This window comes from Capra hircus, chromosome 23 (assembly GCF_001704415.2).
Source record: "Capra hircus breed San Clemente chromosome 23, ASM170441v1, whole genome shotgun sequence".
NCBI lineage: Eukaryota > Metazoa > Chordata > Mammalia > Artiodactyla > Bovidae > Capra > Capra hircus.
The window spans coordinates 9,633,972-9,650,650 of record NC_030830.1 but is presented as its reverse complement, the minus strand read 5'-3'; the positions used below and the strand labels follow the sequence as shown (position 1 = coordinate 9,650,650).

Below are 16,679 nucleotides of genomic sequence, written 5' to 3'. Positions count from 1 at the left end.
TCCTTTTTAAGGATGGATAACATTCTACTGAACATATAGAATATATATAGTCTACTGAATATATATTAAAATTATTCATCCATTGATGGACCCTTTGGTTGCTTTCAACCTCTTGGCTATTTTGCATAATGCTGCTCTGAACATGGGTGTGCAAATATCTGTTCAGGACACTTCACTACCTTTCTTTTATGTGCTTGCTGGATATAGTTGCTTGAAGAAGCCGTGCACCTACCCTCGATGACTCTTTTTCACTGGATAGAAAAAGATGCCCAGCAGTGTTACCTGAAGTATCTTCTCTGCTAAATCTCACCTGATACCTAAAATGCCATTAATAGCAGTTCAACACTGGTGCCTCATATAATAAAGAATCTGCTTGCAATGCCGGAGACTTGGGTTCGATCACTGGGTGAGGAAGCTCCTCTGGAGACGGGAATGGCAACCCACTCCAGTCTTCTTGCTGGAGAATCCCATGAACTGAGGAGCCTGGTGGCCTACAGTCCATGGGGTTGCAAGGAGTCAGACACAACTGCACAACTAACACATTCATGTATTTGTTCCTCGAGAATTGAGCAAAGCCTTCTACTTGTTTTACTTAAAAATGCAAATAACCCCGGGATAGAAGCTACAGATAAGATTTTTAGCACTTGGTGTGAATTAATCAGATCTTATCTTAGAAGCCTTATCTGTCCCTCTCCCTAGTTCTTAACTGTTGGTTCCCTATCGTGTGTGCTTGCTAAGTCCCTTCAGTTGTGTCCCACTCTTTGTGAACTCATGGATGGTAGCCTGTCAGGCTTCTCTGTCCATGGGATTTCCCAGGCAAGAACACTGAAATGCGTTGCCATTGCCCTTCTCCAGGGGATCTTCCCAACCCAGGGATCAAACCTGTGACTCTTATTTCCCCTGCATTGGCTGCTGCTGCTGCTAAGTTGCTTCAGTCGTGTCCAACGCTGTGCAACCCCATAGACGGCAGCCCACCAGGGTCCCCCGTCCCTGAGATTCTCCAGGCAAGAACACTGGAGTGGGTTGCCATTTCCTTCTCCAGTGCATTAAAGTGAAAAGTGAAAGTGAAGTTGCTCAGTCGTGTCGATTCTTAGTGACCCCATGGACTGTAGCCCACCAGGCTCCTCCATCCATGGGATTTTCCAGGCAAGAGTACTGGAGTGGGGTGTCATTGCCTTCTCCAGCAGGCAGGTTCTTTACCACTGGCACCACCTGGGAAGCCCAATAAATATATTTATTGCCTTGCCTTATTACCTCAATTATAGTCTTGCTTTCTTATACAAGTATCACACTGTTTTAAAATTACTCATTGATATTATTTTGCTTCTCTTGATAGAAGCTTCTTAAGGACAAGATCCTTGTACAATTTATGTTGGTTTTTCAGGCCCTAGCAAATGTTGTCCACAGACACCTCTGCATAAAGATTCATCCATTTATTCACCAGGCCTTTATTGAGTACCCACTCTATGTCTTCAAGTGAATCTTAAAATTCTGCCTTTCTAGTTTTGGGTGGCTGAAGATCAACTCTATCCACCATACAGTTTTGGAAGATTTTAGAAACCTTCAGATCTGCCTTTTACCCTTTTTGGTGCCGAACCTTGAACCAGAGGAGTCATTCAACCTCTCAGTTTTCTATCACAAATCTCCCCAGTTTCTTGTGCTTCTGTTCAAAAGCAGCATCTATCCCAGTAGGTTTACATTCTTCTATTCAAAATTAAGACAGACAAGGAGACTGTGTCCCTATCTCCAAGCAACATCAAGCATGGACATTTTATAAATGCATGCATTCACTTAGCCCACTGTTAATAGTAATCTCCTTAGAATGGGGGCCAGGGTTCTAGTCCTTGGGTTAGTATGCTCTGTGTTAACTAATAACTGTATACCTCACTGTATACTTTGGAGAAGGCAATGGCACCCCACTCCAGGACTCTTGCCTGGAAAATCCCATGGATGGAGGAGCCCAGTGGGCTGCAGTCCATGGGGTCATGAAGAGTCGGACAAGACTGAGCGACTTCACTTTCACTTTCATGCATCGGAGAAGGAAATGGCAACCCACTCCAGTGTTCTTGCCTGGAGAATCCCAGGGACGGGGGAGCCTGGTGGGCTGCCGTCTATGGGGTCGCACAGAGTTGGACACAACTGAAGTGACTTAGCAGCAGCAGTCACTGTATACTAGCAACTCACAGCCCAGGGATAACATGCACTCCCTTAAGGTATGTCCCCCTTGATCAGATGATGGTTATTACCTTGTAAATGAATCTGTCCTAAACGAAATTATGACTTTAGGCTCTAGCCTCAGCATCTGTTAGTTCTCAGCGACGTTACTATCAAAGCTAATAGATTATCATTTGGGTTTATATTGTTGTCATGTTATTCTAACAGTGACATTAAAGGTTAAAGGTGTTTCCTGTAACAGATTTCAAGATGAAATTGTGACTATTGGTACAGTTCCCTATTTGGTAGGTAAACAGAGTTAAAGATTCTTTGGTCACTAGATTGAAACAAATTGGATATCTTTACCAAGAACATATTTATAGGATTCATAGGATTCATTTTATAAGGAACAGAAAAAAACAGGAATAAGTGAAATCTTCAGACTATCTTTTAGTCTTTTTAGATCATAGTTTGGCTTTTTCCTCTGTTAAACATTTGGACAGAGTTGTTAGCAGGTAATAAAGTTTAAAGTCAACTGTTTTTAAGACATATCCCCTTCTGGCGCTCTCATATTCCTACTTTAATGCAGTCAAAATGAAAGTTGCAGAAAAGATAATAGCAATATGCCTAAATACTGAACTACAGTAAATAGCTATAGTGAATTTATGCCCATAGAAAGGAAGAATTTGAAACAGATGGCTTTTGGTTAAAGGTATTTCCTCTAACAGATTTCAAGATGAAATTGTTAGTTTAGCAAAGATGATTAAGTCTTTAGAAACACTGTTGCTGGAGTACCCGTGTTTTAAAAGGATTCCTCCCCACCCTAAGGACCACCACCACCACCACTCCCTCCTCTGTATGTAAAAGCAGCTTTGAAGGATAAGAACAAACAGTGAATCCGACGCTGGTGATTGGCTCGTGCGTCCCTTGGTTTGTGGATGGGGAACCCAGCTCAGCTGTAAAACAACTCAGTCATGCTAATTCCTGGTCGTGTTGCTACATTATCTTCATAAATAATTTGCATCGTGGGGTGTTTCTGCATATCTTGTGCATTTTAATGTTATTTTTAGCCAGGAATTTTTATTTTACAATAACAGTTTTTTGAATAGACTAATCAAGAAGCCTCCTCCAGAGTCAAGGAAACAAGTGCTGAGAATGTGTCAGGGGGGGTCTGTCTCCTTTCCTCCTCAGACAATTCCCTCTGCTGCTGTTCTTGCTGCTCTTGCCGCTCTTGCCATTACTTTTGTAACTTTAGTTCTTTGGAATTTCCATTTTTTTTTTTTTCCTTAGACATCAGAACAGGGCTGTTGAAGTAATTTATGTCATGAGAGGCTGCACTACGGTGCTATGAAGCTAGCGTGGCTTTTGTGTAAGGCACTAGCTATTCTGCCCTTAACAAGGAGAACGTTATTGGAAACTTGAATTATGAGATGGAGTGTTACCTCTTTGCTTTGAAACAATTGTCTCTTACAAGTAATCTCTGCAATACCTTGAAGAGGAGTTAAACTAGAGTAGCAACATAAAAAACCTGCCATGTTGTTGTCATTCAGCCGCGCAGTCGTGTCCAACTCTTTGTGACCCCATGAACTGCAGCACGCCAGGCTTCCCTGTCTTTCTCGGCATCAGGGTCTTTTCTAGTAAGTCAGCTCTTCGCATCAGGTGGCCCAAGTATTGAAACTTCAGCTTCAGCATCAGTCCTTCCAATGAATATTCATGGTTGATTTCCTTCAGGTTATCACCTGTAGATGTTGGCATTTGAATGTTTTCTTCCAGAATCTTTTCTATGGGTATGTGTACAAATAAACAGGCGGTTTTACAAAAACGGAATTGTAGTTGATAGACTTTTCTGAACCTTCTTTTCTCACTCTGCTGTCTGTTGGGAACATCTTTCCTTGTTGATAAATATAGGTCTTTAAAATGTTGATGGCTTCTGAGCTTTCTGGTGCACGGATGTAAGAGTGAAGATTCTCTGACTTCACCAATTGTATGTGCCCTTTTTGTTCCTCTGTCTTTTCTCTTTTCTGCTAGGATCCATCCCATGCCTCTTGCTCTGCTCTTGACTATGGTCAGATGAAAAACCCGAGTGAAGACAAGATCTAGGACCCCTATTTGACAGAGAGCTATGCTCTTGAGTTCTCTGAATCAAGACTTCTGAGAATATTGCTCTTCCATCTTGGCCTCCTCGACACACTCAGCATGTGTTTTCTTGGGAATTTTACTTTCCCTTAGATTCCCAGTATCTTCTGTTGACTTTCCCTCAAGACTGATGACTCATTACCTCACCTGCAGTGGGGTTCCTTTTCTCTTGGGTCTCTCCTTTGGCCTGAATCAAGCAGAGACACTTCTTTTTGACTCCATCACGTCCCTTTCCAGTTGTCTGGAGTGAGCTCACTCACCTTTCAGACCCCATTTTGAATCTCTAGGCAAAGTCCAGCACCTCCAGCCTGATCTGCAGCTCCTCGTCAGCTTGTGGCCTCTGTCTTGTGGTCCATTGCAATGCTCCGTTGGCCACTCTTCCTAGAGTCTACCGCTAAGCCTTGCCTGTGCCATCACCTCCATCAGAAACACCATGTCCTCCCAGTTCTTGACCCGCAAACCAGTCCCTGCTGGGATTTCAAAACCTGGACAGGAGTCATCTTGATGGCGTCTTCTCTGGTGCCTTCCATAGGGCTCCAGTCAAATCTGGAAAGTCATCTGGAAGGAAGAACCTCAAACCAGTTTTGTTTTTTTAATTAACAGACTTTTTTTTTTTTTCAAGCAGTTTTAGGTTTACAGAAAGTGGATGGGAAAGTACAGAGTGTTCCCACATTCCCTGCCTCGCTCCTGCCCCAAGCCAGTGGCCTCTGTTATTAACCAATAATGATATACTGGTTGTAACTGAAGTCCAAGATTTACAGTTGAGTTCATTCTTTCTGTTGTATTGGCTTGGCCATAAAAGTTATTTGGATTTTTCCATAGTTCTGATACAGTCTATGGGTTTTGACAAATGTAAAATGATGTGGGCTTCACCGGTGGCTCAGTGGTAAAGAATCTACCAGCCAATGCCGGAAATGGGGGCTCAACCCCTAGATCAGGAAGATTCCCCTGGAGGAAGGCATGGCAACCCACTCTGGTATTCTTGCCTAGAGAATCCCATGCCTGGTGGGCCTGGTGGGCTGTAGTCCATGGAGTCGCAAAGAGTTGGACATGACTTAGCGACTAAAACAACAAAATAGCATAATGACATGTATCCACCAGTACAGTATCACACGGAATGTTTCACCACCCTAAAAACTCCCCATTCTCCATCTATTTATGACTCCCTCCCAACCCCCAAACCCTTTTCACGGTCATCCTAGTTGCCTTTTCCATAATGTCAGATAGTTGGACCAATACAGTACATAGTCTTTTTACACTGGCTCCTTTCGCTCAGTAGCATGTATTTAAAGATCCTCCATATCTTTTCATGGCTCAATAACTTACTTCTTTTGATCACTGAATAATATTCCATTGCACAGATTACTGCAATTTATCCATTCACCTACTGAACGAGGTCTAGGTTTCAGCCAAGTTTTGGCAGTTCATAAAGCTGCTATAAACGTTCATGTTCAAGTTTTTATATGGACCTAAGTTTTCAACTCCTTTGGGTAAATACCATGGAGTGTGATTGCTGAATCATATGGTAAGACTATGCTTCATTTTGTAAGAAACTGCCGAAATCTCCTGCACAGTGATTGTACCGTTTTCTGTTCCCTCCAGGAATGAGTGAGAGTTCCCATTGCTTCACGCCCTCACAGCATTTGGTATTCTGGATTTTGGTCATTCTGGCCGGTGTGTTTAGTGATATTTTGTTGTTTTACCTTGAAATTCCCTGAAGACATATGATTTGGAGCATCTTTTCATAATTTATTTGCTCTCTAAAGATCTTTTGTAGGAAGGTGTGTATTTAGGTCTTTTATGTATTTTTTTTTAATTGGATTGTTTTCTAATAGCATCATTTTTCCTGTAGCTCTATTTTTGCTGTTATTTCTAACTCAAGCTGGTTCTTACTGCTCATTAGATTGCTTACTACTGGAAGGCACACTCTCCTTCCTTGATGAACCCATGTATCTCTCAGAGTGGTGTTCACTCTGAGTCCTCCTGAATGTGAGCTTATCTACCTCCTTTTGTATCCAGGCTGCTGCTTTGTTAGCATATCCAAGACAAGAGCAAGAATCAAGAATGTAGCTTGCATAATGTAGATCACAGTGTTTAGGTCGATTTCTGAAGCTGGTGTTAAATTTCAGAAATTCCTTGGCTCCTTTACATTAATTCCTAAATTTTACTCTTTGCTGTAATGATTTAATAGCGTATTTTTAAAATGTTATTTCGGGTGCCTGTTTAGTTTTCCCTGCAGACTACAGAAGTCATTTTAACTTCATCTTTCTGACCTGCTGAAAGCAGTAAATTGACAGCAATAAGTGAGAGGTACAAGCTGCTGTGTATCTGATACGAGGAATTGTATGTTCTATGTGTGCCGTAATAGTTAATGTGGGAGGAAGTCAATATTAATTTCTGAATCACTGACTACATTATATATAATGCAGAGCTTCCCAGCCTATGTGTTACAATGGGCTACAAATACGTCAGCCTTTGGGCATCCTTAAACCCTGAGGATACAAAGCCCCTGGTGGGGGCGGGAGGCTGGGGCCTGACCACTTATGCTGGTATGTTGCTGGCCAGGTGTTAGTTTCTCTGTAAGTTGTGCCGAGAGAGAGAGGGAAGGGAGAGAAAGAAAACATGCAGAGGAGAGAGCCCCAACACTCAACGGCATAATATGAAGCGGGGAAGATAGTGATTTAGAATCCACAAGCATCAGTTCACTGTCAGCTCTCCAATAGCAGAGATTGTGTCTGCTTAGGTCACTGCTCTGTCCTCACACCTAAAACAGAGCTTGTTATATAATAAATGCTCAATAAACATTTATCAATTTAATTCATGAAACACACCTGAATAATAAATTCATCACACGTTGCTTCACCCTCTCTGTTCTTCAATTTCTAGAGCCAGAACCAATTTATTTCTATGTAACAAGTAGAAATTTATATGTAGATAATATGGCCCTTTTTGTGACCTAAAGTGGCACAGTCTACAGCATGGTGCTGGTTAAGGAGGTAGAGGAACCATTGATTCTTTCTTATCTTCTCTTATTTGAATTATTTTTAAGTCTGGACAATGGTGCGGATGATAATTGTGATGATGATAACTATATAATTTGCATACAGCTCATAAAATTTATTGCGTTACATCGATGTAATCCTCAGAGCGACTCTTAGAGAAGTATTTCTTTCTGTTCCCATTTTCATAAATGATGAAACTGGTGCTCAGCAAAGTTAAATGATTGTGAAAGATTGCACAAATGGTACATAACATACATGGAACTTTAGCCCAGACATTTTAACTTTTTACTTCAAATCTCAAGGACTTTTCATCTGTACCAAACATTATAAGGTTTAATCTAGACTCACTTTTAGGGCTTTCCTGGTGGCTCAGACAGTAAAGGACCTGCCTGCATTGAGGGATAAGGGAGACCTGGGTTCGATCCCTGGGTTGGGAAGATCCCCTGGGGGAGGGCATGGCAGCCCACTCCAGCATTCTTGCCTGGAGAATCCCCATGGGCAGAGGAGCCTGGCGGGCTACAGACCATGGGGTCACAAAGAGTCGGATACAACTGAGTGACTAAGCACAACACAGAGACTCACTTTAAAGCCTAGATCACCTTCAATTATCATGTTATTTAATACAAATGATGGTGATAAAGTAAACTTTAGGAATGTTTAAATGAGGTAAACATTTCTAAACCTTTTTTGAAAAATGTAGGCTTAAGCTAGATGCTAGTGAGAGTTTTTCAGGTCTAACTAACTCTTAAAGGTCTGAATTAGTGGAGTTTTAATGTGAATTAATGGTCGCATTTTCAAAGAATAGTGATTAAAGTATAAACCTACCTGCTGTTATAGAACTTGGTGAGGTGAAATGAGATGAGAATAGATGGTGTACTGTGAGAACAAGAAGGATGTGCAGAGGCAGGCTTATGTGGATCCTTTAAATACATTTGATGCCATCCTTTTTGACAAGAAGAAATGCCTTTAAAATTTCACACTGGCAAGAGGAAAAGAAAATCGGCAATCTCTCTTCTTTTTTTACCCTTTCATTTGAATGTTTAGTCACTTTGGTCTACTTCAGTTTTGATTCACAAATGAGTTTTCAGAAGCTGCCCTCCTGTTTTTTTGTGTTTTTTATGAAAGATTTAATTTTTCCTCTGAAAACTGACCCAATCACTGGGACATAAGATGGATACTCCTAAATCTTCTCGTTTTGTCAGCTGAGTTTAATCTTACATTATCTACAAAATTGGGAAAGGTTTTCTCATACAATTCATGAGCAGTTTTGGACATCCCATATTCATCCCTGCATTTAAGTAATTCTCCAAATATTTATTGAATGCCAGCCACAGAATCTTTGGCCTAAAGAAGCTCACAGTCTTGACTCTGGCTCTTGACTCACCAAACACCTTGCTTCTCTTCCACCAAATTCCAGACTTTCTCTGTGGATACAACTGAATGCTGTTTGCAGAATTCTTCCTGCTTGTAGTGAGCAGCCATCTTGCTCATTAGGCACATTATAAAGCTCAAGAGTTTGAGGGAAAAAGCCAAAGGGATCAGTGAGTAGCTTGCTGTTTGGTTTCCTGGAAAGAGGACTGTCCCGGTGATCCTGGAAGAGCTGTTGCCACCGCAGCTCCCTAGGTGTGCTCGCATATTCTATATATTGGGGCAACATCTTCTGTGTCTTACACAAAGAAAGCGAGGCTGAAGATAGAACCCAGGGGCATGAAAACCTTTTTACCTTTTCAACAACCACGTTTCAGTTCGGTTTGTTCCCCTGTTGGCTTTCAGAAGCGGGAAGAAAAGAGAGGGAACTGTTAATTACAAGGGCCACGTTTCTTTCAGCTATACTATTTTCAATGCTATGTAATTTGAAAGCTAAAGTGGCAAGTGCTTGCTTTCAAATGTGGAGAGAAGGTGCCCCCTCATTTTAGGCTTCTCTGATAACTCAGTTGGTAAAGAATCCACCTGCAATGCAGAAGACCCCAGTTCAATTCCTGGGTTGGAAAAATCCACTGGAAAAGAGATGGGCTACCAACTCCAGTATTCTTGGGCTTCCCTTGTGGATCAGCTGGTAAAGAATCCACCTGCAAAGCAGGAGACCTGGGTTTGATTCCTGGGTTGGGAAGATCCCCTGGAGAAGGCAAAGGCTACCCATTCCAGTATTCTGGCCAGGAGAATCTATACAGTCCATGGGGTCACAAAGAGTCACAACTGAGTCACTTTCACTTTGTTTTCATTTAAGGCTTAGAAAATATTGACTTTGATTTAAACAAAAGGAAAAGTCTCCAGGGCCTACTAATGGGGATTGGTATTGTCAAGAAGCAGACTTTTTGTTTTCCTGGTGTTGGCCTTTGGAGGAGTCTGCTCCTCTTTCCCTCCCATTTTTTTATTCCTCTTCTCTGGATCAGGTATGTTCACAGATGACCACTAAGTGGGGCTCAGGGAGGCTAGGATGAGACCCAAGGCTGGATTTCTGACAGAGCTTCTCCATGACCCCCAGGAACAGGATGAGCTGCATCTGTGGCCTGGAAAGTCCATTTCCAAGACGGAATGTTGATCCCTGTTGCTCAAATAGTCTGGTCAGCGTTCCTTGCAAGGTCCCGAGAACAGAGTGGAAGCTATTAACCAAACACTGTGTCTGGGTCTAGGTGAATTTTATATGTTACTTCCTAGAAGATATATAGACATCTTGACAAGGTGGATATTGCTATCTCTGTGTTGCAGATAAGAGAGCCTACACAAAGCGGAAGTGAGTCAGCTCAAAGCTACCCTGCTAATAATAAACATGCTGGTTTTGACCCTAAGTAAGTCTGAGTAATAAAACCCATACCCTGTCCACCACATCATATTCCTTCCCTTGAATCAAAAAGTACCCGGCGGGACAGGTGATGGCAGGGGCCATGAAACCACAGGTAGATGAAATGCTTTCTGCCTCCCTCCTTCTATTCTCTGAAAACCCATTCACATATGCAAATGCGTTGCATCCATGATGGTTCCAGCCCTTCGCCTGCATAACTCTACACCTGAAAAAGATTAAACAGACCACGGAGACATTACTGACATCCAAGTATTTGCTATCATGTGGGAGGAAAGTTATACAAGAACTCCATTTTTTTCCTTTTCTTTCCTGTATTTAGACATTGTAGAGTTACAGCAACAATCACCCACAGGTGCAAATATCATCCTCTACCTTTATTTGATGATTTACAAATATTTTTATTATCTTTTTTCCTTTTCTCTTTTTTGCAGTTGAATCCAAAATATTTATTTTATGACACTGATTTGATATTTTCCATGGTAAAAGTATTCAATAAGGCTTCCCTCATAGCTTAGTTGGTAAAGAATCCTCCTGTAATGCAAGAGACCCCAGTTCGATTCCTGGGTCAGAAAGATCCCCCTGGAGAAGGGATAGGCTACCCACTCCAGTATTCTTGGGCTTCCCTTGTGGCTCAGCTGGTAAAGAATCCGCCTGCAATGCCAGAGACCTGGGTTTGATTCCTTGGGTTGGGAACATCCCCTGGAGAAGGGAAAGGCTACCCATATAATATATAGTATTCAATACATTATATGCAATGATGAATGATTTTAAAAGACAAGTATAGAATTTAATACAATAATAAACAGATCAGCAAACATTATTCTCTTATTCACTTTCCAAATTCTGAGGTTTCCTCCACCCTACCCCCACCAACACCCAGGACCCTCTTTGTCGATTTTTAGTATCAACTCCTTTTTCAAACACAATCTGGTGTGAAACCTCAATATATAAAACTGATAAAGGAAAAGTTTGTTAGTATAATGTTTGTTAAAATTCAATGTATAATGCTGACTTATAAAACCCAGAAAAAAGAACAATGAGACTTTGTGGATGAACACAGAAAATTAAAATCAGTGTTACGGATGACAGCTGCAGGCTTTTCTAACTTCAGTTTCCAATTTATTCCCTTTTGTTGTTGTTGATTTTTTTTTTTAATATTGTTGCACAGTCTTGAGAAAATAATCTTGGTTCCCTAAAAAAGAGTTGCAAGTAATGATAGGGTATTGTATTTTTTTTTTTTTAAGAGCTACCTTGCAATCTCAGGGTATTTTTACATTTAAACTTATCCACTTAGAACTTATTCACTTAAAACAAAAGGAAGAGTAGAAACGGCTTCTTTCAAAGTTGAAATCATTAACGATATGAAACAATTTGCAGTTTTTAATTGGAAAGGCTGCAGTTTGGGGAACCAATGGTCGTTTCCTCAGCTAGTCCAAATCTTCCATTAGAGGCAGAAAATACTTTTCAAATTATAACAATAATAAGATGCTCACTGATGTCTTAAAAAAAAAAAAAAGGAAACCTACAAGCCTGGGTGCCCATCTCTGTCTAGTCAATTCCAGAAGGTACAATTTACCTTGTTTGGCACGGTGAGTCCAATCTTTGAATTTCATGCTGGCATTTTACTATCATACATGATGACCTAGGTCACTGCAATGCCAATACGTCAATTTTGTTCCACCATTTTCTGCCACATACTTATTATGCCAGAATTCAGAGTTTGCTCGAATCAGAGTATAAATAGTCTAGTTATGTCCCTTAAACTGTTTATAAGCTACTGGTGCCACATCTTACCTTTTTTTCTTTTTTTTAATGTTATAGTTTTTTTCTGTAGAAAAAACCAGATCATTTGTGCAGTAGAATTTCCACCGTCTGGCGGCTTTCGATGGCGGCTTTCGATGGCGGCTTTCGATGGCGGCTTTCGATGGCGGCTTTCGATGGCGGCTTTCGATGGCGGCTTTCGATGGCGGCTTTCGATGGCGGCTTTCGATGGCGGCGTTGGGCATGTTCCTTTATTGTCTGTCTTCCTAGGGAACTGCTGGGAAGCCCTGGAGGCAGTGTTTCGTTCGCTTTGTTTTGCCTGACAGCTTCACAGTTGGTCTTGTGTCAGGAGGCCATTGGTTAGTAGTGTATCTTTTTGCAATGAGATCTTTGTTTAAATTCCTAAATTTACAGGCGATTGCAAATGACGCTAGTCTAATTCTGTTATTGTTTGTCCATTTACTACCAGGAACCATTGTTCTAGACGAGAAACTTCCCCTCACCTACTATTTGTTTACTCAGCGCTTCCAGTTTTGTATAAAAAGCGGGATGAATACTTGACTCTTATTTACCGGTCTTGAACATAAAATTTGTTCAGAATTTTCTCCTTAGTCACCATTTTTAAAAGTATTACTGTAAACTCTTGAACTTAAATGATATATATCTGGTGTGGTTCATTCAGTTATAGTTTTTTACCATTAACTGATACTCAAATGGCCTCATTTTGACTATTGCCTGCTAACTCTTAAGTTTGGTTCTTGAGTCCTTTCCATGTAATACTAGTTTTCTGGGTTTTTTTTTTTTTTTGAATTTATATTATATATATATATATTTGTCTTGCTTTCTAATATGACAGGAAGTTCTAGGCTCCTCTTGTACATTTCCTGCCTCAGACCTGGGATCACCTTTTTTGCAAGGAAACCTGCTTCCTATTAAATATTAATGAGCAATGGCATTTGGAGACCACAGTCTTGGGCTCAGGTGTTCTCATTATGACTGAGTTTGTCATTGTTTCTCAGCCTTTTCAGTGGGCACAGGCAGAGTTAGGAAATGAATCAATTTCTCTCTCTCTCTCTCTCTCTCTCTAGATATATATAAATATACAAATTTAAATATATATTTATAAATTTAAATGTGTATATATATATTTTTTAAGGTGAAATACATCATGAGTTTATACTGGTGTGCACTGGTGTGCTAACTCTTCTTGATCTCTTTAGTCTTACTCCAGGATTTTCTATTTTCAAGCGGAAAATAGCAGTTCTCAAGCACACCAACACAATTTACTCATTTTACCCACACTACACTCACCATAATTTCTGAATAAAAATACCAGCGATACCCCAACAATATGTTTACTAAAAACTTTTCACTTTTGTTTTGGTTTTTAGTCCTTTGGGCTTAGGATGTACAGTTACTTCATAATGTGCTGGGGTCACTTGGAACAGTTCCTGTCTGAATGTTTATGCCAGTAACTAGATAGATCTTCCTTAATATAATACCCTTAATGCACCCCTCTCTCTCTCTTGGAGCCCCAAGTTCCTGGCCGCCTTATACCTCTTTCACCTGTTTCACATCATCCTATACCTTTCTCTGAGAGCTGTTTTCACATATAGGCATATGTATTTGTGTGATAATATCATTAATGTCTTTTCTCCCCGAAGAGAAGGCAAGCTCTCCAAGAGTAGGGACCATGCTTGTTTTTCTCATTAAGTCCTTAGCTCCCAGTAGCATAGTGCCTGGCATATAGGAGACACTGCATAAGATTTGGTTTGTTGAATGAAAAAATAGCTGAGATGTATCACGTGATAGACTGAGATCAGATAAGAAGAAAGAATGTTAAAGAGCAGATAGAAAATTATGCTGTGAAGTATAGCATCATAATAAGTGGATGGTTATTGATAATATTGAGTCATCAAAGAAAGGTTAAAATGTATTATTCTTTATTTTAAGAGGCAGTTACCGGGACTTCCCTGGTGGTCCAGTGGTTAAGATTCTGAGCTCCCAACTCAGAGGGCCCAGGTTCGATACCTGGTCAGGGAACTAGATCCCATATGCTGCAACCTGGAGCTCACATGTTATAACTAAGACCTGGTGCAGCCAAATAAATATTTTTTAAAAAATAAATAAAATACAGATACCTAAATATAGCACTGTGAAAGAAACATCTTAGAAAAAGTTCAATGTGGTAAGTGAATTTTTAGAAAGTGAACAGCAGTTAATTTTTGTAAATACTTCATTTCCCAATAATGCAGATAAATGTTTTCATCCCACTGTGAGCACAGTGTCCTGTCCCTTATTTTTGCCAATGAAGGCTAAGGGGACACAGAGCATTTAAATTACAGTGAATAAGAAAGGATTTATTGATTTCCATGCCATCTCTTTTCCTTTATCATATAAGAATTGCCAGAAAGCCTTAAAAATGGGCATCAAGGGAAAAGAAGAAACAGCAAGATTCTTGGATAATCCTCACCAGATAATTAAGATTTAACTGGGTCTGTTTTGATGTGTGCACATGTTTCTGTACACGGAAAAGGATAAACCCACAAATATTATAAATGCCAATTTTTAAAGGCTGTTGGAAAATGCAACCCATAGCATATGGTATCAAATTAATTTGGGGTTTCACTTGTCTCGGTCTGATGTGGGCACACTGAATTATGAGATAATAGTTTGGCATCCGTGCTTGCAGTGCTTTTTGTAAGCTTCTCAATTTCACAAAAATTCCTTGAGGTCAAATGATGTGTGGTGACCCTTGTTTAGCAGATGAGGACAGAGGCGTGGAGCTGATGACTGGCTTGCCTGAGCTTTGGAAATAACTCATCAGTAGAGCCAATGAGACCTAGGTCTGTGGACTGTGGCTGAAGCCTCACCATTTCTGCCTTTACTTTCAGTGTTTTCTTTGCCTCCCTTCTCTTTCATGCCATTGAATGCAACCTGTTTCACCCTGCTGCCCATCACTGTTAGAGGGAGAAAGGAATTTACAACGGGATGGGTTGTGTGTGTGTGAGTAAGGAGCTGCACAGCTGAATTCCATCAAGACATAAAAGTACCTGTAGCCCTGGCAGTATTAAAACATCCCAGTGATGTTTTATCATGGCTCTACCAGGGCTCCACGTGGCAAGGAGGTGCCCAACCTGGAAAGACCTCTCTCTCTGTTTGTAGTGATAGATCGCTCTTGTCTGCCCACCTCTAGAACCTCCTAAGTGTGTTTGGCTTCTCGTAAAGCCAATCATAAAATTTAATTTGAGGTGAAATAGTTGTTTCTCCTGTAGCCTATGTGAAATTTGGGGTGTCAGCTAATTGCGTTCAAGTTACCAGTAAAGAAGCACTTTGAAAGTGTGAATAACCAGTTACCTCTTGGAGGAGCTACTGAACTAAGGACTAATAGCAGTAGGTGCTGACCTCTGACCTCAGCCGCTGCATTCAAAGTACAAAAGATTCTACACTTGATTCCACAAAATGTGTCTGAATGATACTGCTTCCTATTTATGTGATTACTTTTAAAGAATATTTATAGACTGTAAGGAATATTTATAGACTTTGCCAAGATTTCTCCAAACCTTCACCCAGTTCCTAAATCTGACACCCAAACAGGAAAATAATTTGGTACAGAACCCATCATGTATTTGTTGAATTGATGCTGTATATAAATGCTATGTGGGAAAGGACTTCTTTGCACTTCTTTAGAGCACACTATTACTGCTATATATTCACTCTGTGCTGAGAGGTGAGGACTGAGTTCTGTGGTGCGTCAGGAAAGATCAGAACTTTAAGTTCTAAAACATAGCTTTGAGGCATCAGGATACATAGAAACTCAGAATATTTGAACCTCAGCCCAGATGCTGGCAGACTTCCATTCAGATTTTGTCATGAGTAAAATGTGTACTCAGTGACTAGGTTCAAGCCCTTGGTCATTTATAAGCAAATCTTTCTACTTTTCCTAAATCATTGCCAAAAAAAAAAAAAAAATAGGTTAAGCAAATTTTGTGGTGGTGCTTATGCGTGCACAGACATGCATGAGGCCCCTCCAGCTTCCAAACTTGGAAAGCATATTTTAACAGCCCAAGTAGATCTCTGCGTTTGATCTATATCCGAAGCTCTTTTTTCCCCCCCTCTTTTTCACATGCTTTTTAATTATATAGCTGAAATGTTTTACCTATTAAATCTGTTTGGTCTTCAAGCTGTAAACATCACAAGCAGCTAATAAGCTTTAGGAAAGAAAAGGAAATTGACATTTAGTATAGAGGTTCCACAAAACCAATGAAAGGCTATGCAAATGAGCTAGAGCAGACAGATTTGCATATCCTTGTTGGTTTCATGATGATAGTCTCAGCGTGAGCCTGGCTGACTTGCCTTTTTACTCTTGGGATGTGGCATGTACTAGTGGTAGAGCGCCCTACAGGGTCAATTTAACAAGTGTAACATTGTGATTTTCCATGAGGTTTCTCAGAACCACTGAGCAAAATGTGACAATAAATAGTGGCAGAGGAAACCGATTTTTGAAGTAAATGCTTTGGCAGACGGGGCAGGGAGGGACATTCTATCAGTCTTTAACGTTGCCAGGGAAGGATGAGCAAGTTTTGGTACTGGTGTCATTGCATTTTCAAATAAATATATACCCAATTCCTCTGCTCTTTTGTTTTAGTCACTAAGTCGTATCTGACTCTTCTGTGACCCCATGGACTGTAGCCCGCCAGGCACCTCTGTCTGTGAGCTTTCTCAGGCAAGAATACTGTGGTTTGCCGTTTCCTTCTTCAGGGGATTTTCCTGAACCAGGGATCGAACCCTCATCTCCCACATTGCAGGCAGATTCTTTACCA

General features: G+C 40.6%; 1 protein-coding gene and 1 non-coding gene across 10 annotated transcripts in view; both read left to right on the top strand.

Moving 5' to 3' along the window:
• The window catches only part of ATXN1 (ataxin 1), a 421,786-nt gene that overhangs the window by 295,308 nt on the left and 109,799 nt on the right, over positions 1-16,679 (top strand). The gene's annotated exons all lie outside the window — the stretch shown is intronic.
• TRNAG-CCC lies at positions 13,827-13,899 on the top strand. Its single transcript has one exon. It is a non-coding gene; the product is annotated as a tRNA-Gly (tRNA).